The sequence below is a fragment of the Magallana gigas genome, chromosome 1 (assembly GCF_963853765.1).
Source record: "Magallana gigas chromosome 1, xbMagGiga1.1, whole genome shotgun sequence".
Classification (NCBI taxonomy): domain Eukaryota; kingdom Metazoa; phylum Mollusca; class Bivalvia; order Ostreida; family Ostreidae; genus Magallana; species Magallana gigas.
The window spans coordinates 48,535,450-48,560,642 of record NC_088853.1 but is presented as its reverse complement, the minus strand read 5'-3'; the positions used below and the strand labels follow the sequence as shown (position 1 = coordinate 48,560,642).

The 25,193-nt window shown below is 31.9% G+C and overlaps 1 long non-coding RNA gene across 1 annotated transcript; it reads right to left on the bottom strand.

Moving 5' to 3' along the window:
* Nucleotides 1-6,821: 6,821 nt before the first annotated feature.
* On the bottom strand, nucleotides 6,822-17,063 carry LOC136273850 (uncharacterized). Its single transcript, XR_010712106.1, has 3 exons — nucleotides 17,014-17,063; nucleotides 9,807-9,890; nucleotides 6,822-8,299 (listed from the first exon to the last, which is right to left on the bottom strand). It is a non-coding gene; the product is annotated as an uncharacterized lncRNA (long non-coding RNA).
* Between the last annotated feature and the right edge of the window lie 8,130 nt (nucleotides 17,064-25,193).

Below are 25,193 nucleotides of genomic sequence, written 5' to 3'. Positions count from 1 at the left end.
TCCATACACCATTCTAAAGAGGTAATTAGATAAATTTTTTAATGCTTTATACTTGTATACCTTCGCTAAAAAGTGGCATGGAAAAAATGTTGTTCAATGTTTATCAAATACGCTGTAGCCTTAGCAATCGAAAATAATTAACAAACTGTATATTGATAGATTGACATATCAACAAACATTCAGACCCGCAATGTGTTTTTTTTACAAGTTCTATAAAATGTAGACTCAATGACTGAATTCTTTACCGTTTTCCGTCTGGGTTATTTTGAATCACGTGTGTACTTTATGTGAAGCCATATAGATGAACACTTTAAGTGTTTAATTTTTAAAAGAAATTGTGTACATGAAGAGCAATGCAATGCTAAGACAATTAAATTCCAACAATGTATATGGTGAAGCCGGTCAGACTGATACTGGTTCTGCTTGTTCTACAAATAGCGAATGTAAGACGAAATATTTGGGTGTTATATTTTAAACAAATATAAGTATTGCCTTCTTAAAAGCTTGCATTACTCAACAAAGCATTTTATTGGAATCATTCTTAGTTACCTTAACTGCATATATGTACCGCTCGGTCTGTATCCCGGAAAAATTGACTACCATCCGAAATTTTTCATACAAGGTCTACAGACTTGCAGCTAACATTACCTTTAAAAATACATTTTAGAATTTGCCGCTGTTTATAAATTCATTAAAAAGACGCACAGAATCAAGTGGTAATATGTCGTTTGATATGGGATTTATGACGTCTATTTATTTTGTTTTCATTAAAATTATTTCATTATTTCAAGCTTGTGGGTGGAATGAAATCAGTTTCACATGTTATATGACAAAAAGATGTCCTCTCCCCACTTTTTCTCGCAGCAACTATTTTTTTTAAATTTACATAAAAAATTGAATTATCATGGAGTTGCCCCCCCCCCCCCCCCCATTTTTGTAGCATGTAAAAAAAATGGTATGAAAATCATGAAATTATGAGTGAAATTTTGGAAAATTCAAAAAAAAAAAATCTTTTTTTTTCTTGTCAAGATTTGTTGGATGAGTTTGCCCCCCCCCCCACTTTCAAAAAACGATGCTACGTGCTTGGAAATTACTCATTTATTTATTCCCCTCTTTAATAAACAAAACAAACTAACAAACATAACCGATCCAGATAAATATAATTACATGTATCAAAAATAAACTTCAAAAACAAACTACACATTCATCCTTCACCCACAATTATGCCTTTTCTATATTTGTCATCGTTGTAGACCCGTGTAACAATCTGTTACATTATATATGTAAGTAGGTGCTTGCACGACAAAGAACTCCTTGCTGATCTACATCTTCATTAACGCATACAAAGAAAAAATATTTTTTGATTTATTTTTGAATTTCTTTTGATGTAAAAAAAAAAGGAGAAGACATTAGTTCTCAGTCTCTCTATATGCCTGTTTGTTAGCGGTTAATCCAAGTTCATTTTGAATATCCTTTTGTAATTTAAAAAATGCGATGTAAATTTTTTTTCATGCAATATTTCTGATAAAGCAATGAAGAGTTGTTTCTTGAAATTTTATTAGACCATAAAATTGTAAAATGCTAACATTGAAAATTGTGCCCGATTTCTTTCTTTTTTTGAAGGTAAAACTTTATTGATTTAAAAAATGATTCTTTGAGACAAACAAATTGACATAATCAATAAGAGTTTGACAATCCCTAACTGCAGGTCTGTAGCTTTTAGTCAGAAAAAGAATCGGATGGACGACCTAGGACACAGATCGTCCATCCGAATTTCTTGAAAATTGCCATTATTTTCGTACGCGGACGCAATACTCAAGGAGACTAAATGGTTCGTATCTTAAGTTTTAACTGCTTTGAAAGGTACTATTGGTTTTCTGATAATTATGAACATGAATAATTAAATAAAAATGGTTAAAATTATTGTAAAATTACCGGCATCGGTCTTCTCCGTGCGCGGATCTAGAAAGGGAAGGGTTCCAGACACCCCCCCCCCCTCCCCCAGCGAAATTTCTTTCAATTACGTGTACATTATAAACTTAACAAATATGCCTCGGACATCCCTTGGCAAACTCAAATAACCGTCTGACTTTTCAACCCCCACCCCGGAAAAATTTTCTGATCTGCGCATGTTCCCCCTCCTCGAAATACAAAATTATTCTTCAAAACCCCTTGTAAAATTTCCAGGATCTCCGCATATATACTAAGAGATTCATTGGCGCTTGCGTTCGATAAAAATGCGTGTAAAACGTTTGCCAATGGTCTTTTTACCTTTGTACCGGGCATAATCACAGTCCCACTCTGTGAATAAAATTCGGCGAATCAAACTAGAGACAACGTGTTAAGATCTGTATTTGCTTATAAACATGTAGTATCATCATGCAAAATGCACTGTTCAATTATAATTTTCTTTTTGACTTTTCTTGTAAAATTCAACATCTGTTTCGTAATTTTTTCTCACAGTTTATTTCTTACAAAGTTACTTTTTTATTTAGTGATTGACACTTTTCAGACTTTATATGTGATTTCAAAGAGACAGAGTGTCATGTCTCAAGGACTGTTAATCTCTTAAAACAACATTGTGCAATTATCAGATTTTCATCTCTTGGACATCAAAGACTCATTGAGTTTATTTAATTATTTTATATCTGTGAACCTTTCATTCAGCTTACTTATATCATTACCTGTCAATTTATACTCATTGTTAAGATTCTTATAAATAGTTATGTACAATTGTCAATGCGCAGCCTGGAATACGGCGGCCAGCCCCGGCCACGTCCGACTCTCCCAGAGTCTTGAGTCCTGAGGCCACTACTGGCCATATCCGAATTGTTTGTAACATGTCTGTCTGTTAAATTGTTATAATGTTGCCATCGTTGAGTCTCCAATAATGTGGACTCCTGCATCAATTGCCTGTTTATTTCTCTGGAACTGTATGCTGGTGGACCTTCGGGAATACGGCAAACCTACCCTTCGTTTTAGCTTACGGCCCACAGCGCGCCACAACCTTATACCTTATACACTTTACGCCAACATTCCCTCGCCCGGTTCGTACTGCACACGACCGATGCAGATCCAGACGAATTCTCTATCACCGTAAAATCTACGCAGTCACAGAAATATAATACTTTGTTTCTCAGTGATACACATCTAATATTGTACTACGGTCAGCTATCAATTTTTTGTAATACGTCACAAGTATGACGCAGCTACGACGGAAAACCTAATCGTTGCTTGCAACGAGCTCGTCTCTAGTTTTAAGATGTATTTTATATTTTGCCGTGGCAAAAAAAACATTATCAACCTACCTACCTACCCAACTTCAAAATTTAGGGTCGGGTTGGGGGAAACATAGATATTTTTAATGATGGCCTAAGATAGTATATGATGAATAAAGAATAATACGGAAACCTAAAAGACATTAAAAAAATTCATGGTTTGGTTTTTACTAATTATGAATTTGAAATGTAGACAACAGAGTTATTATTCAAATCAGTGCCAGTATTCATAAACATTCCTTAGTGTTGTGCTAAAATAATACTAGGGTAAACTAAGATAACTTTTTTTAGCTATGACACACAAATACTCAAGTCATATCCATATACTTCTTAGCAAAATGATATTTTACAAAACGTCCTGCTCCTTTTACCTTAGTCTGTTAGCATAAAGGGTTGGAAAATTCTTGACTATGATAAAACAGAGGCCGAGATTTTGTAGAAAGACCACTGGGTGTACAGAAGGTTTTGGGATAACTCACAACACTTATTTTTGTGTAAAACAAACAATTGCAAAATGGGTTGCCTTAAATTATGTTTTGAAATGAAGAAAATCAACTTTTTCAAATGTGTTTTTATAATTAGAGATTTTCGATTCTCCGAAATGGAATCGTTTTATCCCCCATCAAGAAATCAGTTTCAAATAGAATCTGCCGAAATAAATCTAAGTATATAGATTATAAATGGTCATATCACGTCTCCTTTAATTTTCTTGCGCGGAACATCAGATCAGACGAGACGCAAATCTGATAATCCGCGCCCGGCAACGAGACGTGTTCCGGCTCTTTTTATCATTATACTGTTAAAATGATAAATTTATCTTATACTGTTGTTCATTTAAAAGTTTTTTAATATTACAAATCACTGTTTTAATAAAGTGTATGACGTTTTCTTATACATGTAGCAGGTCATAGGTTTTCATCAGTACTTCGCGTTGTGTTTATTTTTGTTTTGAGACTGAATTTGACTTATACATTAAGAAAAAAACTTTACTTTTTATAAATAAGGCATGAACACGACTTTACTCTCACTATAGATATACCAGGTATAAAAAACCAAACTGAAAGTAAATGAAAACCAATATTACAAACATTTTATATGCATGAATTTATTATAAGAAAAAAAGAACACAAGTCTATAGCAAGTACTTAAAATCCCCAACACTGAAACCTAATTTTAACAGGGACATCAAATAGACAGAAGAGACGGGGACTCAGGAGAAAAGTAGCTAACAAAACCAGCTGTCTCCCTCGTCAAATAAGGACTTACATCGGTTTATAAATTTTATACGGAAAAGAAAACAACGACAACTGTCATTAAAGTTATTGACTATCGTATAAAGTGGGCGTTACCAAAGTAATAGATTATATCACATCAGGATTGGAATGATAATAATAATAAATAAAAACGAAATCCCTATCTACCATGTACAAAAAAGGTATTCTTAAACGAACTCTTTTAAAACGCGCTAAAATGCAGATGTTATTTAATGTGTACACGTCATCAGTTTCAGGGAGTGGTGTTACGGAATAGGAAACTCAAAGACTGGAATCCGGAAAATCAGATCACACTCTGTAAAATTGACAGTATCAAGGAAGGAAAATTGGTTGGTATAAAATAAATATTTCATGGTATTCATGTACTAATGTAATATACCGGGTTAGATTGCTGACATTATTGAGCGAATGATGCTGTCAACAAAACTTATCTTGTTTACTTTCAGTAAAGATTTCAAACAACTACACATGATGTGTCGTTTAAAATATTTCAGCTAATTAAAATATTTAACTGAAAAATGTTTCCCACGATTTTTTTTTATTTTTCCTTTTTTATATTGTATATTTATTTTTAGTTATTAAATTCAAAGAAATTCCTATATCTGAAAAAATATTTATTGTAAATCAAATACAGAAAACTGTTTAGAATGTAATATATAAAATAATGCTTTTAAAAATGTTAAAAGTAACATTAACTGAGTTCGTGTTCTGTCTCCTTTTTTCTTCAAAAACCGAATCATAGTCAAACCAATTTAAATCAGTCTTCTTCCTTAAAATTATACACATTTCCTTGAATTTTAAAATAAAATTTAAACACACTTTTTGCAGTGTTCTGTTTATAATTATAAAACGACATCATTTATCAAATTACCATAATTTCATATTGTTTATATTGTATATTTATAATTTAGAGGTTTATATAATCGGATCATATCATGATTGAGCTGAACTTCAGTTAAAATGAGAAAACAAATTACAAATTGGCATTCTTTTTGATATAAGTGGTATACGATACGTTTATTCTCTATAAAAATGATGTTATTTTCAAAAGAAAAAGGACTTTTGGTCTTATCCATCGGTTTTCAAATTTTCAGATGTAAATTTATTCAGCAGAATATAATTATGACAACATATATGGATAACGGAATAAACGGAGTAAAACAAAATACTAAATCCCTAAAATGTAAAAATATGATCGCTATGTTATAGCATAGTTAAGATACGCTTTTCTTTCTTATGTACATTTTTTTGCACATTCGTCACAATAACCATGTATTCCAGATAAGCTATGCAAGCTAAACTAATAATTGCATTTACATATAAGAATTGTTCCCACAAAAAACCCATAAAACAAGTAATGCTAAACAAACAAAAAAGAAATACAAATGGCAAATATAACGTTGCTTACAATTTTACGTTGATGCCTCCTCTTTCAATAATTGAGTACAAATGCCTTTTAGATATCGATCAAAAGGCTTATGTACAATAATTAATATCAGAATTGATGTAAATTTTAAAATAAGTTATTAATTGATTTCGTTTTGGGGTTTTCGTTTTTGTTTTTGTTTTCTTTTTTTTCTTAACAAAACCAATAATTACACAGACATTCCCAGGAAATAACATATTGTTTTAGACTTTAATATTGAACAATTGTTAATTGTGTAACAAAATTATCCGAAGCTTGAGAACAGCAGAGTAGTTTCATAAACTAATTTAAATTCAACTGGTCGAATTTTTATTTTGTTTTTAAGTTTGTGTGTCATATTTTATTTTTTATTTTTTTTTTTTTTTGCATGGGATCAAATATGGACAAATTATTCCCAATTTCTAATATTTTTTTTTTTTATTGAGGCTGGGTCTAATTCGTTCTGCCCTAGATTTTTGAATGAAATTTTTTACATGAATTTCTACTGATATAATTATTATTTTAAAATTTAAAAAAAAGACATTTACCACACCGTTTGTTTAAGGGGTCCTCTCATAATTTGTGAATTCTTAACATAGGACCCTATGGGATTTTGCTTGAAATGTATAAATTTTGCACTTTTTTTACAATTTTTTTAACTTCTGCCATGGGGATTTCTTTTTTCTGTTCTACATATTCAAATTATTGCTAAAAGGCATTAAATTGTCAAATAAAAAAAAACCCTTTACCTTCTGGTTTGTCCCAGGGGTCTTATCAAAGTTGTTTTTTGTATGCCAAATTTCATAGATTTGTCAGATAATGGCTATTTTTTATTTGACAAAGGGAGAAATGGTGATCTTTATAGTATTATTAAAACATTTAGACATATTTGAGTAATAACTAAATATATAACATCACCTATTAAGGGTCATTAATTTCAAATACATGGTTATTGTCTTGAAATATATGAATTAAGCTATATTTAGGCGGGTTAAGAAAACGTGACAGAGGGCTAGACTTGCTGAACCCTCTTCACGTTCTTAAATATAGTTTATACTTCGAGACATTTATGTTTATTCCACAATATAATATCAATTTTACGCATTAAACGAGCTATTTTCAACAAATTTCGCTGAATATCTGCAGTTAAAACTATCACGCCATGGCAAAAAGATGACGTCACAATACAAATGAAACGCTGCGCGAAAGCGTGCGTACTCGATCTGTACTCAGCCTCGTTAACATGCATTTTATTGAAGTTGATATTAAGTTTAAAGTCATAATAGTATATGTTAGATACAGTGAAGCAGTAAAATAGCTTTTAATATACAATAGGAAAGCGTTTATTATACATAACAGCGTGCTGATTAATGTTTTCATTATGACTACGCCAATATATAGATGTTACATATGTAGAACTCTATGCGCAAGCAAAATAATGAGCTACATACAGATAAATGAATAAAGCGTCACAGACATACATTTACCAAAAAATCAGAATTATACATATTGAAAATGTTAAGAGAAAATTGAAATACGTTTTTCCCTCTAATTTTGTAGGCATATGGTTTTAGTTAATTTTCCAGATGATAACTAAATTAGATTACTCAGTACGACTAAAGTCATAGTATAGCAAACTACTATCATTATTTGCGAATTCACTTCAATTCATATTTCTTCTGAATCATTTTTGTTAATACCGTGCCATGGATCTGAATGTGATTTTATATGATTTAGATCCTTCCTAATACGTCTGTCTTCACCTTGTCTACTCCTATCATAGTGTTCAAACTTCAAGCCGTATGCACGCATAATTCGTTTTCTGGATTCCTCTGACATGTCCATGACAGCGAGTAGGGCTTCCCAGACCTCTTTAGTGAACGATTCTATCCGGCAGCGGTTACCTCCCAGACTCATTAGATCCCTCAGTCTACCAAAATGAGCCTCGTGTACTTTACGCTCTATATCATATATGTGCCTTTCAAACTTCCCAGCATCTCTTCTAAATTCACAAGACTTCCTTCTAATATTAGAGAGATGTGTGACATGTAATATTAATGAAATATTCACATTTTCTTCTAAGAATTCTTTTAATGGTTTTGCCCAAGCAGGACAAGGAGAAATGTTCATGTAAATAGTTATCTTCATTGGTCCTTTGTAGTTTTCTTTCAACTGATCTAACAAATTCATCTCTACGCCGTGAGTTTCTGGACCTAAAATTATGATTGGCTTATGAACACCGTCTATCGTACATACTAAGACTGTGGTTGATGCAAGGTCTTGCGTATATCCGTGGTGTAAAACTGTTTTCCACATATATTTGATGATATCTTTGTGCGAAACTGGTAAAAAATTTTTTAAAAAAAACCAAATTATTTATCATTAAAGGGTCCTTAGAATGTGCATTGTCTAGACACATGTAGCCAAGAATGATTCTGATTCCTCAAGTTCAATTGTCCTGGCGCAGGTGGAAACCAAATGCAGTGAAAATATATTTTTATGTGTTAAATTATATATATATATATATATATATATATATATATATATATATATATATATATATATATATATATATATATATATATATATATATACATGTATCTCTCTTTCTCTCTATTTCTCTCTCTTTTTCTCCTTTTGTGTGTGTGTGTGGGGGGTAGTTATAATTCCTTATGTTGTTTTACTATAAGTGCAGTTTTATCTTTAATTTATAGTAATTATCGGAATTTGTCAGTTTGATAAGATATTGGCGCTTCTGATTGGTCGAAAAATTTCTTTGATACCTGTAACAATAGAATTTTCTCCGGATCTACGAATCTCAACTCTTCTGATTTAACACTATTTATAGAAAGGGAATTTCCAAAATACACACTGTCAACAAAATGTAAAGTTGGGTCTGTTTACATGTCAGCAAACAAAATGCAATTTTATGAATAACTTAAATTAAAAGTTTAAACTTGAAAAATAAACAATACTCAAAAATTAATTCACTAAATATAACATTAAGCGTTTTCTCACGATTTCGTCTGCTTGCGGTCAACGATCAACATTAACGACGAGGCTGGCTGTTCCAATTCAAGGAATAATTATAACGGACATAAAGGCCTTTACACTTTTCTCTGTAACACTGCTGTTCTTATTTGGTACCAAAGAGTTTTGAATAAACACACGTACATGATCGGTCATCAGAATAAGGATCGTAAAACAAAGCTATGCGTAGTACATCAACTCCTTCGGCGTATTCTAAGCGGCAGATGTATCATTCGTGTTCCTCACAAGCTACCTAGTTACCACAACATTTATAAAAGTCGCACTATACTATTATTTGTCGACATGTCAATTATTTTCGTCCACGATCGCGTCTTCTTGCGTGGTTATGCCCAGTTGTATATTTCGATCTAACTCGCATTAAAACAAGTTTTAACGAATTTTGTTGCACAGTGAATAGTATCACAAACCATCGCATGTATTTTCCGTTGGATTTCAATTGAGCATGTTCAAATTTCAACTTTCTGTTTGTGTTTAATCCATTAAATTCAGCTCAATAGCCCTGCATCAGCTGAAGGCGCATCAATTTTGAATATTGTTGCTGTCATAGTTTTGCATTCATACGCGCAGCTTCATTTACAGTATTTACATTTTTAGTCAATGAAACTTCACATTTTATTAATTGAAAATGTTTTATTAGATGATAAGAAATGATTTTAATAACTTTTCTATTGATCGAAGTATCAAAGGAAAAATTGACCGGAAATTGATGAAGTTTTCCGGTTAAATTTTTCCTTTGATACATCGATCAATAGAAAAATTATTTAATTCATTTCTTAAAATAATAGGAAAAATGATTACCTCTGCTAGTGCGTGGTCTTTCTAATTCAATAGCTTCGTCTGATTTATAATCCTTGTCTGGTTCATCATCCGTCTCTGAGTCATCTGTTTCATAAAAATTTATATTGATTGTCTGAAAAATTTAATTCTTGTGTTGGTACATTGTATACATTGTATATATTGCACCACATATATGATTGGTGTCAAAGAAAAAAAAGAAATACTATTGGAGTACACCAATCAAATTCTGGAGATTTGTTAATTATATTTTGTACAGAGTCGTTGATGCTTCCTTAAAACTGATTTCTAGTACTTCTTCAATTGTTTGACAGTTTTGGAATATTCACACTCATAAAACCAATTAACTTCTCTTACTTTTATAATTATTCATATAAAGCTTTTGTTTCTCTTCAAACAGATTCATCATAGAAAATCCTTCCTGTGTATAAGATCATCTAGACTAGGAATTATCTTACTGTTATAGTTTCTACATTCTAGCGCTCAGTGTGATCATTTTCCTTCTTCTTCAACATATTTAGCTCTGCTTCTTATGTTATTACCTTAAAGCTTATAACAACCTACGAATTGCTTGTAAGTTTTGCTTTAAGTCATGAATGTTTACAAAGTCAATGATTAACATTGCAAACATTTTCTCTCTTCATCCTTTTTTCCCCTTAATACTTTAGCATATGATATTCTTTCTTTTTCTAAAAGTAGAGTTTCTAAAAATGATTGATCATAAGGGTAAAGGAAATATTTGCATCAGGATTAGGAATATTCTGTATATTATCAAAATTGAAAGCTGAAGTTGCAAATTGTTTTTTAACATCTAAAATAACTTTTCTAATGCTTTTCATTTTGAAGAAATTAGTTATTAAAATTTCATCGATTGAAATTCAGCAACATTTTTAAAAACAACAAAAGTAAAGCTCTGAAAATTATTGACTTTTTACTAAAGCTGAAGACCATAAAATATATTGTCCGCCGTTATTACTGATTAGCTATGTTTCTGACTGTCTACAATAATGCGTAGGTTCTTTCTTGTATAAGTCCGTAAACTTTATTTGCGGAACCTTTCATGTACAGCCTGACATATATTTGTCGACAGCCAGTGACAAAGCTGATCGATGTATTTAAAAAAAAAGACGTTACGACCGCATTATTGACGATTATTATTAGCTATTTGATGGCAAAAGAAATAAAGACGTCATTTTGTGACCCGTTAATCAAATGACATTTTTGTCCGAGTCAAAACGAACTTGAATTGCATCGCGCTTTCCCCATAACTTGCTGCTATTGCCTGTACTACTTTGAAGTAAAATCAGGTAGAACATCTGTAACTTAATTCTTACGGGCGGTGGAATATCACCACTGACCATTTGATGCCGATGATATTTTGGATATGAACTTTGCTCAAAATTGAATTTGTGAATTCTATGTTGAGCTGAAAAAAACGGCGATCTTATTCCATAACTTTCTTAAATTTTTGGTTTATTTCCTCACATAACAAAACAAATGTTGATTGTGCTTTCCGGCAACATTGAGTTTCGTCCCTTGGGGGCAAATACATGTATAATCAATGCTGCCCTCAACCTCAGTTTATATATATATATATATATATATATATATATATATATATATATATATATATATATATATATATATATATATATATATATATAAGTAGTTGTACTACAGTGGTGTCTGTAAAGTATTTCTTATAATGAAATACACCCCTAACTTCTATTGAAATCATTACTTCAATAGTAGCTGTATTTTAATAATGGTTGCAAGGTGATTTTCCTAATGAAATACTTTCCCAACCACTATTGAAATAATTTATTTCAATAGTGGTTGCAACATAGCATGCATGCAGTTTATTTTTAATTTTCCATTGTTTCCATTAAAACAAAGATTCTTCCTTTGTCAATATTTTATAGACAAAGCAGCAAGGGTAGTTTCTATAATTCATATGTGGATTAATTTTTAGCCGGGCTTTGCTGAAAGCAGAGACTTTAGTCATCTTATTTTATTCTATTAAATGTTTTATTTTTGTAACTCACATATAATATTGACCGGTCAATAATTTTTCAATATTGACGGCTAGCAATTAATCACTTAAGGTGACATCAAAGTAGGCAATCAGTCTCTTACGCCGATCTGTTTTCAAATCCCTTTTTAAAGAGACAGTACAGCTGAAAACACATGTGTGAATTACTACAGATTTACCTATTGTATAGTTAGGAAATAAGAAATAACGTTTATTGTAAAAGTTGAAATACATGAAAATCCCTTTCACATACTTAATTAACGTAATTTTGAGCTTCCGGAAATTCAAGGGTCGTACAAACCGGAATAATCTTATATCGTTTATTTGTACCACGTGGACTTTGATTGACAGTAATTGACACGTGCTGAAAACTACAAGATCTTCGTCCCACTACGGTCATCATGGAAAACGAGGTTAAAGCGATTCCCTAAATGAAACAAATCCTGTCTTTCTCGATAATTTATAAACGGTTTACCAATTCAGGTTCATTTAAAATGAATAGACAATATATGTCAAATACCCCTCAAGGGGCCTCATTTATAAAAATAGATTAAGGTTGTAGTAACTCCTATGATAAACACGAAGAATACATGTTTACAAAATAATGATTGTGGTTATTTTAAAAACTTTGAACAGTTTTTTACATATGAGAAGTAGAAAAGACATATTTTTATCAACAAACCTGTCCAGGAGATTCTTCGCGAGCCCTGCATGTGTTTTGTTTACAGTAAATACGCATGCGTAATATTATAGAAGGCTGAACCCCGAACACGTTGCAATGTATTTATGTGGAAGGTTATACGTAATTATTAATTTTAATGATATAATTAGATTTATTGCACGGAGAACTTTGTAATTTACTGAAAGTTTATACATTCATGAGTAGTACAAACATACCAAACCTGATCGGAAATTTTTTTCAAGTCGGGTTTTTGATAAGACGCGCCGTACTGTCTCTTTAAATTGTTCTTTGTTTCTTCGTGTAACAAAACAAATGTTGACTGTGTTTTCAGGCAAAATTGATTATTTAGTCCCCTTAGGACGAATATATTGCTCACCGCTTCGCGTCGGGCAATCTTTCGTCACAAGGGGGATAATTCTACATTTATCAATGTTGCCACCAACCCCAGTCAATATTCGTATAAAAAAATCTCTATCAAAATAAACAAGAGGCCAATGGGGCCACATCGCTCACCTGAGCAACAATGGGCGTTCAAAAGATATTGTGCCATATGGCCCTCGGTAGAATAACAAAAAAAAAAAAATATTGTAAAGTATTCGAATTTTACACTTATTTTTGCATACACGTAATCTTTGACATTGGACCTTCATGAAATACTGTTTTTACACAGAATAAGAAAATCCCACGCAAGATATAGAACTTAGTATTTGATAGCGGTACACTGTTATATAACTTCTAATTCCCTGTATTTTCGCTCTGCCCCCCCTTCCCTCCCCCACTTAATAAAGCGATCAAAAAATATGAGAGCATATAGGTACATTTTCTTCCTCAACTACTTACATGTATTAGTTATTGCATTTTTTAAAAATATAATAGTTATTGTATTTTATCAAAAAAATCCGACATGTATCTATGTGAAGAAGAAAATTGCACCTCAATGCGCTCAATTTCCCAAATCAAATTAAAAATATTAAACAATTTAATTTGTCTTCTCCATTATTATTATATGACTGTTGTTTACCTCGCGTAAACTCGTGACTTTTATAACTTTACTCACACTTGATTGATGAATACACTTGAATGAAAAATGTTGTCACGTGACATGTTAAAGAGCTAGAAAAATCAATGTTACCGTAATGACAGGCACATCACTCTAGTTTACTATGGCCCACCCATTATTTTCAGTTTTATTCAAAAATAACAAATGGCTAAAGCCAGGATAGATAATTTTCCGCTGTAATATTTTCTTAGGAATAGCGATAATTCTTTTATCCCCGCAACAGAAATGTGTCAGAACTATGGAAACTGTTTTAACGATGTCGTTTTATTTACTCACATTTCACATTATTCATTGTATAAAGGGGGCCCCAGAGAGTAGTCATATACAGCATATCATTCTTTATTTTTTGTGTAAAGGTTTTTAACATACTCTAATTCATATAGAATTTCTAATGATCAACCAAAATTTCAGCGTTAATCATAGAATTATAAGCAAGATGAGCTCAAAATTTTGCTAGGTTTGAGTCATATTTTTTTTACATGAGTTTATTACATTCAGCTTAAGATTTTTAACTTGGTACTTCCTATTCGGCATTTAAAATGGAAAAAAATGAATGGCCTCAGATCTGTGTACAAACATAGAATTGTGAGCAAATTTCTGTATCTTGCTTATTACTCGAAGCTTAACACGCAAATGTGGTAAGTAAATAGAAATTGTAAACAATTAAACACAAGAAACCATGCACTATAACAAATAAAGAACACAATTTATTTTCAAAATGAATCATATACATGTATATACATACATTTTTCCGTCAGCGATATTAAACTCTATTTAAACTGAATAAACTCGAGAAATTGCCGAGCATCTCAACAAAACATATTGCATTATTCTACCATTACGCAAAAGATGATACCGAATTACCGATAGCCTGAATGAATTGCATTTTAGTTCTTTCTTAATACATCAGATGTTGCTTAATTTGCGCAGGTAAACAGTAAAGTGTTTGATTTACCGAAGTCTCTGTTTGATTTGATACGTAAAAATCAGGAAATACAAGCGACAGTACCCAGGTTAACACAAAGCATAAATGAAAACGAAACGAAAATCACAACAAGCTAACTACACCGTCATATGTAAAAACTGTCAACGCATTGAAATATTTAGCAAAATCGGCACCAATGTATTTTGCGTGTTTCAAAGATTCCCTTCGTACACGAACTGTTACACAACAAACAAATTCATCATTTTCAGATCGACCCGTTTATCATATAGTGTCATATCTGCTTTAAACAAAGAACCTCGTTTTAAAATTATGGAATACGAGTCTTGGTAAAATGGGTAAGCAAACCTGGGCCGGGGCAAAATAAAAGCCGGGGGAGATCGGCAATCGTCAATTCCAATTACGCATTATTTTGCAGCAATATTTACAGCGAATTTAAATATACTGGTCAGTAAATATCTTGAAATTTTAATGAGATTGGCAGATTAATAACTGTCAATCTTTTGTATTTCCCTGGCCGGGTCATGTCTACCCATTTTACCAAGACTCATGGATGCTATAAATTGCTTGAAACACGCCTTTTCTTTCTTATTATTTTTGTAATAACTCAGATTTGAGACAGAATTAGCCCATAATTTTTGCAATTTATATTTTCTCCTTCCCATAAGGACTATCTATGCTAAATTACGTTGAATTTGCCTCAGTAGTTCTTGAGAAGACGATTTTTAGAAATGCACCCCCTTTTTCTACAGTTTCGAGGTTTTCTCTTCTTTGAATAAAGATAGGTCTTTCATTTCTGCAATTTATATTTGCCTTACCATAAGGATGCGTTGTGCCAAATTTGGTTGAAATTGGATAAGTGGTTTTAGAGAAGAAGTTCAAAATGTAAAAAAGTTTACAGACGGACAGACGGCCGGACAGACGGATGACGGACAAAATGCGATCAGAATAGCTCACTTGAGCTTTCAGCTCAGATGAGCTAAAAAAAACAAAAACAAAACACAAGCACACAAATCATCTTAGGAAGGTATCGCAATTCATTCTGAAATAGTTATAGTACACGCATTACAGCTGTTTGATCCACCTTTAAATTTATAATTCATCGCGGGAAATCTACCGCAAGATCATTATGACGTCACACGTTCAAATCTTTATTTATTTGTTTACGTATCTCGACTCAATAAGAAGGAATGGAAGCATGTAAAAAATTTCTTGGATCTCATCATAGCTTGTGCGCTGCTCAAAACGTGTCCTAAAACCTCAAGGCACAGTTTATAAAAAAAAACAATTTTATTTGAAATAAATACATGTTTTGACGTCATAACAGATTTTATGATTTTTCAAGCTCTTGAATTCTATATTGAATGATGGAAAAAGTAATCCAGGTACCTATATTCAATTTGACGTCATCATAAAAAGGAGGCCAAAAGCTTGACAATGTTTCATTTTGTTTCTAAAGAGACTGTAGGCATTCTAGTAATATTTCATGAAATAAAAAAAATGGACAAAACTCTGATATTTGTTACTTTTTTATCATATTTTATGGACAATAAGATTCTAAAACTTGATAACACATTGTGATTGCCAACAATTTAATTCCCGATACACACTATCAAAACTAATGGTTTTAAAGCACAGATAAAATAATTCATATACAAGTTTTCATACACTTTAAGACACCTTCCAATTACTAGATAGTGACTTTAAAGGGGCATAGTCACGATTTAAGTCAAGTTTTATTTTTATGTTTTTATTATTTAAAATGCTATAGGATGCATTAATTTTCAAATGATCAAATGAAATTTGAGAGTCAGGCGTAGAGTTTAAAGCATGATACAGGACTCAAATTCTCTGTCATGTAAAGAAGACTCGTGCCCTGTTTTATTTACATATATTTCAATATACCAGTAAAACATCTTTTCAAACTGATTCGTCTACCTTTTTTTCATTTTATGCATAAATAAACAGTTCCCAACGTTTAACACAATTTAAGTCTAAAACTGGAAATTTTTCTTTAACATTCAAAATGTAAACGAAAGCTTTGTTTACATAGCAAAGAATCGTAAGGCCTGTAACTCGCTTCTAACTCAATGAATGACACTCAAGTATTGGTTGCATATTAAAAATGCCTTACTTAAGCATTATAAACATTAAAATCGGAAAAATAATTTTGACCAAAATCGTGACCACGCCCCATTAAGAAAGGTCTTGTTGTTGTTGAACATTGACAATTCTCTATGTCCTAGGCATTTTGCACTTCTAACGCTTATATATTTAATTTGCCGGCTTAGCATTTCAGTTAAGATACCCGCCTTTGAAAGTACAGTCGTATATTATTTGACTTATATTATCTGATAGTTTATAACATACAAATAAATCTTCATCTTACTTTCCTTCTCTGATTAATAAGTCAGTTATGTACATTTGTACAACACCAACTTTTGAATTGTCAAAATTTCGGGAAAATGTCATTTACACTAATAAATTCAATACCTGATAGAAACATTCCTTTTTCAAATTGATTGGCCAAGTCTTCGATATCTGTAAATATATTTTATTATATAAATATTGATAATTTTGGCACAAAATGAATTGTACATGTTTCCTCTAAAAATGTTCAATGCAACTGTTCTTAATATGTTTTGCATAAATTGTGACTTACGATTTACATCTTACATCTATTTTAAAAGTTTGATAACTTACTAAACTTAGCCATTTCTGCTGTAATGACCTGCAAGTTCTACTGTCCTGGTTTTAATTAATCTTGTGCGATACTCAAATCAGATATGAATCCTCACGTGACTTTTGATTTTGAGTAATCGGTTTATATGTGGGACTTCTGAAAGAGAATCAGTTAATGAATAAATCAATTTAAAATAAATATTGAGGTAGAGTTGTTTATTTCATTCTTTTCCATCCGCAATACAATCAATAGAGTTCGTTTTGCTCACCGGGCCGCGCTGCGCTCACTACAAATAAATACAACGAAACGTTAATTTACTTTCATTTCTGAGGTTTCAATTCATGATTTTGTCAGGCAACAATTTAAGAACTTGCAACATCACGCAGACACTGATATAATTCCAATTCTAAATCGTCCAAAGTTTAAACCATAGACAAATAAGACCTTAGAACATTCACTGGCAAGATTGAAAATATACACCTTACGTCAATTTCACCTGTTACAGTCAAAACATTTGAAATGGGTGGGGGATAAATTTACGCGGACTTCTGAGAAAACATTGGATTGAAACTTTAGTTATAGGAAGTGTATTTTCAATCCATTTCAGCGTTTCTTACTTGCTATGTAAGTTAAAGCGATCAATAAACATTTTATTAGGTATCCGCAAAGCGATTGAAAAACATTTTATTTAGTATCAGCAAAGCGATCGAAAAACATTATATTTTATCAATAACTTTATAATCAGCAAATATGAGAAGACCCCAATACGGGAGAGATTATACGCAACACAAAGCATTGTCCTTTGACTTCAGAGAATCAGTCGTCACAAGTCTGAAATCAAATGGGACCATTGTTGAAACGTAGTTTATTAAGGAGAATAATTTAAATTCCGATTTAATAAATTGAAAATATACCCAGATTAAAAATTCTCTTTTTTAGCTAAGTTTATGTATACGAATAAATATGCGTGTTTATTGGTTATCTAGCTATACACTAACCAAAAATCACTTAAATCGACTTGTAGAAGATTTCTGAGGTACGTGACTATTTGTGAAAATTCCGTTACTGATATTAAGACCACGAAACATTATACAGTGTCGTGTTAGGGAGTTGATTTTAATCAACATCTCCCATGCAGTTACTCTGGCTAACCGGAAGTGAAACAGTGTTTGGGCCAAGGCACAAATCATAACCTCTGACAAGACTTTGCACTTGAAAATAGTCGATTAATTCGATGTAATGTATTCAGAAGTATTGTTTTGCAAGGAAATCTTTTTATAAAATGATTGAAGATAGTCAGATTTTAAAAGGTACGAACAATTCATATAATTTTGTAGTCGTATGCATTCGGAATACGAGACTTTATTGAACTCTGGCATAGGATTAGTTCCTACGACAGAGTTCATTATAGTATCATTGACCAGACGCTCGGTTGTCTCTGTAAATCTCCGACAAGCAAAGAGTCTCTCTCGCGGTCTTATCAATATGTCAATTATTTTAGATAACATTATAAAAGTTGGACCTCATCTCTACATGTATGGTCATGTAATGTACCTTGTCAGTCTTTTGGCGGTCCTTATCAGGATCAATATATGTATGAAATTGTTGTTAATAAAATGGTTTTGTGATTTTATACTTTTTTTCTCTTAAAGATAATACTCGATATTATGTTCATTACCATCTTGAATTATACTTCATAAAATTTGAACCTATTTTACAATGTTTTCAAACCTAAAAAAAATAAAGTAAAGTGTTCTTAAATTGTGCGTACATCTGCAGTAAGACAACTTTTCCTTTAAAACAGCAATGCACTTTCATAAAAAGATCGGCACGTAGACGCAAAAGCTATTGAACAGGGAAAATAAATAATTAACAGTAAAAACAACGCCTTTTCCTACTTTTTCGCAAGTGCTATGCACACTTCGGGGAAAAGGGTAAACGTCACATAACTGCATCCGACGTAAAGTTGTTATAAAGTCAAAGTCTTTGAAACGGTAAATATATTTTGTAACTTAATGCATTATTTACTTATTATTTATTATGTTGATAAATTATCAATATTAAGACATATTTCGACATTATAAAAATTTATTTTGATATCCGATTTCGAGTCCACAAACCTAACTGTACATCCAATACAATAAAACCGAGATAAAGGCATTGTCCCAACAGTAGCTCTTTTTCAATATAGTAACATTTTAAGCAAATATTCTTCTCAAGAAGCACAGTTCGTCGATTTGTTATATACTTGTAAGGAATAATAATTTTGTATTGAAATGTTAATTCCTTAAAATGAGAATATCAGAGAAGGATTATACCCGAATGAGATGTTTTAATTTTGTTTTTGTAGGTATAACTGGGGAAAATCTCCGAAAATAACTATCGTTACATCTAGACAGTAGAAGTTTGTAAGAGAAAAATAATACCCTCATATACATGCGATTTGAATCATAATATTAACTGAAAATTAGAAACAACCATTTTATCACAAATTCAAACTTACCTTTTAAGTTTTACCCTTTAAGATTCTTAAGATCTTAACAGTTTGCTCGATCAATTCAAATGTTCTTTTTTTTTTCTTTTCAATGAAGATCAATACATTGATAAAAAAATAAATGACCTCTTACAGTAGCTGTATCCTTATCAGTGTGCATGAAGGTGCACGTATTGTACGTGTCTATACCTGACTGTTTTTACGTTGACCCCTTTTAGTTACTTAAGATCTCAACAAATTGTTCGATAAATTCAAATGTTCTTATTCTTTTCCGTAAAGATCAATATATTGATCAAAGATAAATAACCACTTACTGTAGCTTCGTCCTTATCAGTGTTCATGTATGTGCACGTAATATAGGTGTCTATACCAGACTGTACGTACGGTCGTTATCAGGATTTCTGAAATCCAATAAAAAAAAATTGCTAGATTTATATGTCTCTTACCGGTAACAAACTTTAGGACCATAGCGTTTTGTCTGTCAGTCATTTTGTCCTGACTTCATTTTGTATGCCGTTTTCCCATTATAGGTTAATGACTTGATTTAAAACTTGCTCTACAGGTATACAGTGCTATTATCATTAAAGTTGACAAAACAATCTTATCCTACCCTACATGTATACAGGTCTTGGCCTGAAAATAAGCTCTATCCTATCATGCGCCATGTCATACAAATATAGAAACAAAAGTAAATAAAATATGATTTCAACTAATGTAGTAATCAAAATGACTTATAAAACTGAAAAACTTAGAACTTGAAAACTTTTTTACCTGTGCAACGGTAAAACTAAATCGTACGCGAAATTAAAATGCTGGAGAAAACGTACCCAAGAGAAATGTATTAGCAAAGCGATCGAAAAACATTTAATTTTATCAATAAGTATATAATCAGCAAATAGGAGAAGACCCCAATACGGTAGAGATTATACGCAACGCAAAGCATTGTCCTTTGACTTCAGATAATCAGTCGTCACAAATCTGAAATCAAATGGGACCATTGTTGAAACGGAGTTTATAAAGGAGAATAATTCAAATTTCGATTTAATAAATTAAAAATGTACCCAGATTAAATTTTTTTCTTTTTTCGCTAAGTTTATGTTTACGAATAAATATGCGTGTTCATTGGTTATCTAGCTATACACTAACCAAAAATCACTTAAATCGACTTGTAGAAGATTTCTGAGGTACGTGACTATTTATGAAAATTCCGTTACTGATATTAAGACCACGAAACATTATACAGTGTCGTTTTAGGGAGTTATTTTAATCAACTTCCCCCATGCAGTTACTCTGGCTAACCGGAAGTGAAACAGTGTTTGGACCAAGGCACAAATCATAACCTCTGACAAGACTTTGCACTTGAAAATAGTCGATAAATTCGATGTAATGTATTCAGAAGTATTGTTTTGCAAGGACAATTGTTTATAAAATGATTGAAGATAGTCAGATTTTAAATGGTACGAACAATTCATATAATTTTGTAGTCGTATGCAATCGGAATACGAGACTTTGTTGAACTCTGGCGTAGGAATAGTTCCTACGACAGAGTTCATTATAGTATCATTTAACCAGGCCCCGAGGTTATAAAACTTTCTTGAGTACGATCTCGTACTCCAAATCGTTCTCCGTGCTCCAAATCGTACTCCTACTCAAGATATCGAGGTTATAAAACTTTTTCATACTCCTACTCGTACTCCGGCTGAGTACCAAAATGCGATTTTCTGAGTAAGCTTTGAAGCTTTCTCAAAGTCGTCCTCAAGACATTTAATCTAAATAAAATGCAGTGCAAACATATAATATTGTTCATATTGTAACGTTGCTGTATTATACGCTCTAATTTAATCATATTTACATGTATATGAATTAAAATGGAAAGTTTTTACCATTTTATTAATGACATATCTAGATATAAAGGAGGTGAATTTAAGAGTAAGGGCGAACTGCAACCAAGATTATCAAAATAACTTTTAGATAGTTTGCTTCATTAATTAATGTACATATACATGTATAACTACGTACAAAACACTACCGTTGACTAGCTCGACTTTTTAAGAATTCTTTTTTTTGTCAAATACGACCCATACACCCCATCATTTAAAACAAAGAAATCAATGTACATATATCGTTATTAATCAATTTCAATCAGATGTACTTGCTGGGTCCATTTTTTGATTATAGTGAAAATGTAGGTTAGTTCTAAACATTACAAAGGATGGGGGATGCATAAAAGTCTAACGCTTTCTAATACTTACTTATTAAGCAATTATCATTTATGTTGCATGCCACAAAACTTGGAAAGGGAAACATTTTATAGAATAAGCGGTAAATCAGTGGCGGAGTAAAGGAGGTCGCACCCGGCGCCCCCCCCCCCCCAGCCCTAAAAAAATTGTCCAAATAAAGTTAAATCATACTCCTTCTGGCAAAGAAAATGTACAACTTGCGAGTCTTAATTATCTTTTTTTTTTAACTTGGGGGATTTCTCTACATTAGACTGTAGAAATAAAAGGATATGTTTCTTGGATTTCTAAAAGACAGAGGAATTTGATGACTGTAGGTCTTAAATCTACAAACCTTTAAAAATTGTAAATAATTTTATTACTTTAAGTATACCGGTAATCACGAGAAGAAATATCTTAAACGTCTATTTAAAGACTTCCTTTTTACCCTACAAAATCTCTAGAATCCTGGAGCTTCTGGGGGGCGAATCCTACTTCCTGTGGTTTATCTATACGATTGTTGTTTTTTTTTAATTTTCATAAAACAGTTACTGTCTGCATGTGGAAAATATTGGCTTATAAATCGCCTTTCCTCTGTAGTGTCAAAAACGCTGTGAAATTTAGAGTAATTTTGAACAAGGTTCAATTCTTTTTATCTCGAAATATCGATAATAAAAACCTATTTTGAAAGTTAACAAAAAGCAATCTTACTTGGAAATATAGAAAGTAATCAAGAATCAGCAGTACGTAATTAAAACGCAGGTTAAAAGGCGTTAGATGTAAACATAAAGATAATATTTCGAATTTTTAAGTTTTGTATTGGCAATATTTTTAAAATTATGACGTACATATTTGGCTTCCTAGGTGACCATACATACTACATGTAGCTGCAGAGATCTAGATGTGTTCTTTGTCTAATATAGGCCGAACACTTAAGATATATCGAACTAAATTCTATGTTGAAATACTCTCTTCATATCCGTGTAAATTCTTACTTCTTTCTTTTATATTCATATCGTTCCTTACAACATAATTATACTTAATCATCACATGCATGAATCACTATCTGAGTCTCATGAGAGAGAGAGAGAGAGAGAGAGAGAGAGAGAGAGAGAGATTTGACATAAACACAATTTGTTGATAATTTTACCAATTACACTGGATTTATCGTCTCTGTTGCTCAAAAATTCATAAGTTATAGATGCAGACACATCTCCATGCTTGCAGATGGAGAAGGTAATATGTACATGTAAATAATGTGTTACATTTTGTTGATAAATAACTAATCTGAATACATGTACAGTTTGCCTACATGCCAGGACTATTTACATGAATTACCGTTCTCTGTCTTTCTTCAGAGACGTAACATTTCATCGATCGCCTTTTGGAGCATACTCCAAATAGTACTCAGCGGAGAACGTACTCCAAAACTTTTATAACCTCGGTTTTTAAAGCCGTACTCAGTGGAGCACATACTCGGAGTACGGAGTATGAGTATGAGTACGAGTATGAAAAAAGTTTTATAACCTCGGGGTCAGATGCTCGGTTGTCTCTGTAAATCTCCGACAAGCAGAGAGTCTCTCTCGCGGTCTTATCAATATGTCAATTATTTTAGATAACAGTATAAAAGTTGGACCTCATCTTTACATGTATAGTCATGTAATGTACCTTGTCAGTCTTTTGGCGGTCCTTATCAGGATCAATATATGTATGAAATTGTTGTTAATAAAATGGTTTTTTGATTTTAAACTTTTTTTCTCTTAAAGATAATATTCGATATTATGTTCATTACCATCTTGAATTATACTTCATAAAATTTGAACCTATTTTACAATGTTTTCAAGCCTAAAAAAATAAAGTAAAGTGCTCATAAATTGTGCGTACATCTGCAGTAAGACAACTTTTCCTTTAAAACAGCAATGCACTTTCATAAAAAGATCGGCACGTAGACGCAAAAGCTATTGAACAGGGAAAATAAATAATTAACAGTAAAAACAACGCCTTTTCCTACTTTTTCGCAAGTGCTATGCACACTTCGGGGAAAAAGGGTAAACGTCACACAACTGCATCCGACGTAAATCTGTTATAAAGTCACAGTCTTTAAAACGGTAAATATATTTTGTAACTTAATGCATTATTTACTTATTATTGATAAATTATCAATATTAAGACATATTTCGACATTTTAAAAATTTATTTTGATATCCGATTTCGAGTCCACAAACCTAACTGTACATCCAATACAATAAAACCGAGATAAAGGCATTGTCCCAATAGCGGCTCTTTTTCAATATAGTAACATTTTAAGCAAATATTCTTCTCAAGAAGCATTATTCATCGATTCGTTATATACTTGTAAGGCATAATAATTTTGTATTGAAATGTTAATTCCTTAAAATGAGAATATCAGAGAAGGATTACACCCGAACGAGATGTTTTAATTTTGTTTTTGTAGGTATAACTGGGGAAAATCTCCGAAAATAATTATCGTTACATCTAGACAGTAGAAGTTTGTAAGAGAAAAATAATACCCTCATATACATGCGATTTGAATCATAATAATAACTGAAAATTAGAAACAACCATTTAATCACAAATTCAAACTTACCTTTTACGTTTTACCCTTTAAGATTCTTAAGATCTCAACAGTTTGCTCGATCAATTCAAATGTTCTTTTTTTTTTCTTTTCAATGGAGATCAATACATTGATAAAAAATAAATGACCTCTTACTGTAGCTATATCCTTATCAGTGTGCATGAAGGTGCACGTATTGTACGTGTCTACACCTGACTGTTTTTACGGTTACTCCTTTTAGTTTCTTAAGATCTCAACAAACTATTCGATAAATTCAAATGTTCTTATTTGTTTCCGTGAAGATCAGTATATTGATCAAAGATAAATAACCACTTACTGTATCTTCGTCCTTATCAGTGTCTATGTAGGTGCACGTAATGTGCGTGTCTATTCCTGACTGTACGTACGGTCGTTATCAGGATTTCTGAAATCCAATAAAAAAATTGCTAGATTTATAAGTCTTCTATCTGTAACAAACTTTAGGACCATTGAGTTCACAGTGCAAAAAAAAATCTTTAAGCAGGTCCTTAATTAAAGATGATTTAAAGGTGGCGTAAAGGTGGCTTAAAGGATATACAATATTAAAGCCACCTTTAAAACATCTTTAACCTGAGCTTATAGGTCTTTATTGTCCAAACTTCTTTAAAAAACCTTTAAGCATCTTTAAGTGGCAATTCAGCTCCCTTTAAGTTGTCTTTACACCAT